Genomic DNA, 3,720 nt, shown 5'->3' on the forward strand with positions numbered 1-3,720 from the left:
CATCAAATCCACATCAAATGCCTCACATTTTATCTATTCTTTTCTTATTTATTGCCTGTTGGGGGGAGGGGGCTAGGTGCACAATCTCTAGACCTAATAATAAACTCGACTTGCTTACTAGCATCACATAGCACACAGCATCGATCTCCAAATCATACTTCGGATGGTCTCGTCCAAGCGTGGCCTTGACCTCGCCCAGCCTCAGCCGCTCATCTCGAGCTCATCTTTTCTGGACATAAATCACGTGGTCATTCACGTGAGTTGCCACGAGGCACCCGGAGCACTGAGAAAAAATCTTATAGAGGAGATACAGCAAGGAAGGCATTACGCTACGGAGCTGCACCTTGATGTACCTATGAGGTACGTAAATGTTCAACCTGCTTTAATTTATTATCAATACCGGTATTGTACAGTTACTAATTAATGCTCACCACAAAGCGAGGAGATTTGTGCTGATATGCACCACGAAGTTACCACAGGGGGACAGAACGAACTCTTTGACAACTGGAAGAGCAATAGAAAGGTGTGTATGCGTTCCTGGGTACTTGATATTTTGCTAATTGCATTTTTCAGAGATGTGAGCTGTGCATCATGTATCTATCATGCATGGCACTCTTGTACATCAGAACATAGTGAGTGTGCACTGTTAAAACGAGGTGTTACAGGTACACCCATCGTAAAGGTGTTCATGTACACCCATGGTATTTACAACACCCTAGGGGAGTATTGTAGCACTTGGGGTGTTGTTGAACACCACAAATGTCATTTTACTCCCCAATAATAGCTAAGCCACTGTAAGGGTGTTTGCCTACACCTAGGTATATTGAAACCCACAATTGGATGCTTCTACGTATTGAAAATTAGGTTATAAGTACAGTTTGCTAACTTCTATAAGAGTGACTTGGAAACAACTATGTGGTAAGTATAAGGTGTTGCAAATATATTATTGCGTACTGCTAATGTGCTTTGTTGTTGGTAGTCATTGAGTATAAATTGAAATCAACATGAAGGTTACTGGAATGCTATAGCAAGCCTACATTTCTTTTCAACAAAATGCCACCATGGAGAGCACTAGAACATCTTTAAAGTGTACCGTGACACCTTTATAACTATTCCTAGAACACCCTTAGGGAGTGTTGCAATGCCCTTGTAAAACCTTTTAGTTGCTCCTAGAGCACCCCTGGGGAGTACTACAACTCCCCTCAAAGGAGTTTAATTTAAACAGCAGTTAGAACTCCCCCAAAGGTGATTGGATTACACCCTATTTTTAACAGTGTGTGCATGTGTATACTTAACATTTATATTCTGTGTTTATTAAGCCTTATGCATGTACATGTTGCATACAAATACAGTACAGTATATAAGGTGTTCTGTAGGCCCACTATCAACCTCTGCCAGTACTTGTCTGTACATGTGTAGTGTGTTTATTTCTGTGTAGTGTAAGCTTACTTTTGTATACTGTGAGTGTGTGTGAGAGAGACTGTACAGCCAGGTGGATAGAGCATCAGCTAGTAACTGTCCTTGTCTCACTTAGCAGTGTTGGGATTGTTGTGGAACTTGGGTTTGGTGACCTCTGTATCAGACTTGGACATTCCTCCTGCAAGTTAATAGTCCAGCCCCAAGAGAATTTACCTATGAATGCAAGACTTGCAAGCGCTTTAGTGGTATACAGGCAGGTTCACTGGACAACAATAGTTGTGTTTCGGTTTGCATACTACAGTAGGCTTTGTGTGTGTGTGTGTGTGTGTAGTGTAATGTAGTGTTACTTATTTAGAAGTGATTACTAATGTCTTCAATCACTTTAGAATGTGAAACTTGTAGATGTGAGAATATTGGCCATGAATACTCTACAACCAGAGTGAGGACGTTGGCCAGCAAAACTTAGATTGTTTGTAAACAATGTAAGTAGTGTTACTTATTTATAAGTGAGTACCAATGTCTTCAATCACTTTAGAATGTGCCAACTTGTAGATGTGAGAATGTGGGCTAGTAGTACTCTACAACTGGAGTGAGGATGTCAAATGGAGTGAGGACGTCAAGTGGAGTGAGAACGTTGGCCAGGAAAATGTAGATTGTTTGTAAACAATGTAAGTAGTGTTACTTATTTAGAAGTGATTACCAATGTCTTCAATCACTTTAGAATGTGCCAACTTGTAGATGTGACAATGTGGGCTAGTAGTACTCTACAACTGGAGTGAGGATGTCAAATGGAGTGAGGACGTCAAGTGGAGTGAGGACGTTGGCCAGGAAAATGTAGATTGTTTGTAAACAATGTAAGTAGTGTTACTTATTTAGAAGTGAGTACCAATGTCTTCAATCACTTTAGAATGTGCCAACTTGTAGATGTGAGAATATTGGCCATGAATACTCTTGAACCAGAGTGAGGACATTGACAAGCAAACTTAGATTGTTTGTAAACAATGTAAGTAGTGTTACTTATTTAGAAGTGATTACCAATGTCTTCAATCACTTTAGAATGTGCCAACTTGTAGATGTGAGAATGTGGGCTAATAATACTCTACGACTGGAGTGAGGATGTCAAGTGGAGTGAGGACGTTGGCCAGCAAAACTTAGATTGTTTGTAAACAATGTAAGTAGTGTTACTTATTTAGAAGTGATTACCAATGTCTTCAATCACTTTAGAATGTGCCAACTTGTTGTTGTGAGAATGTGGGCTAATACTACTCTACGGCTGGAGTGAGGATGTCAAGTGGAGTGAGGACGTTGGCCAGCAAAACTTAGATTACAATGTAAGTAGTGTTACTTATTTAGAAGTGATTACCAATGTCTTCAATCACTTTAGAATGTGCCAACTTGTAGATGTGAGAATGTGGGCTAATAATACTCTACGACTGGAGTGAGGATGTTAAGTGGAGTGAGGATGTTAAGTGGAGTGAGGAGGTTGGCCAGCAAAACTTAGATTGTTTGTAAACAATGTAAGTAGTGTTACTTATTTAGAAGTGATTACCAATGTCTTCAATCACTTTAGAATGTGCCAACTTGTTGTTGTGAGAATGTGGGCTAATGCTACTCTACAGCTGGAGTGAGGATGTCAAGTGGAGTGAGGACATTGGCTTAGATTGTTTGTAAACAATGTAAGTAGTGTTACTTATTTAGAAGTGATTACCAATGTCTACAATCACTTTAGAATGTGCCAACTTGTAGATGTGAGGACGTGGGCCAGGACTACTCTTAACAACTGGAGTGAGGCCGTCAACTGAAGTGATGCTCAAGGTTGGCCAGCAAAACTTAGATCGAGTTTAAAGAATTCTGTTGCAATGTAAGTAGCGTTACTTATTTAGAAGTGATTACCTACATTTTAATCATTTTAGAATGTGCCAACAACTTTAAAATATGAAAGAACTTCTTCAACTAACGGATGTAGCAGGGTGAATGGACTTACAGCCAGCAGAGAGTACACAACTGATGAGAACAATAATTTTATGCGTGAAAATAATTATTTTTATAAAAACCGTATAATTTAATACGCTAATATTAAAGCTGGTATGCAATGATTAGTTAAATGCGGATCGCACTGAGAAACAACACGGGTTACGTCCTCGGTTATGAAGTCCGGTTATGGCTACGATCGTTCAAAGAAACTTTTGCTTGTTCGGAAATAGACCATTTAATCGCCGCATCATCAATGTCATAATCGGTGAGTATGAATTTATTGTGTCTCATCTCGGTTATAATCGGATATATTTTCGGATAAGCAAT

The 3,720-nt window shown here is 39.5% G+C and overlaps 1 long non-coding RNA gene across 3 annotated transcripts; it reads left to right on the forward strand.

Annotated features, from left to right (window-relative positions):
* Positions 1–1,886: 1,886 nt before the first annotated feature.
* Positions 1,887–3,485, forward strand: LOC136238794 (uncharacterized). 3 transcript variants are annotated; one of them, XR_010693208.1, is made up of 4 exons: positions 1,887–1,901; positions 2,476–2,590; positions 3,149–3,280; positions 3,333–3,485. It is a non-coding gene; the product is annotated as an uncharacterized lncRNA (long non-coding RNA). The 3 variants fall into 3 exon arrangements; XR_010693216.1 differs by lacking the exons at positions 1,887–1,901; positions 2,476–2,590 and adding an exon at positions 2,918–2,936; XR_010693234.1 differs by lacking the exons at positions 1,887–1,901; positions 2,476–2,590 and adding an exon at positions 3,075–3,095.
* The last annotated feature ends 235 nt before the right edge of the window (positions 3,486–3,720 follow it).

Source organism: Dysidea avara, chromosome 1 (genome assembly GCF_963678975.1).
Source record: "Dysidea avara chromosome 1, odDysAvar1.4, whole genome shotgun sequence".
In the NCBI taxonomy this organism is placed as follows: Eukaryota; Metazoa; Porifera; class Demospongiae; order Dictyoceratida; family Dysideidae; genus Dysidea; species Dysidea avara.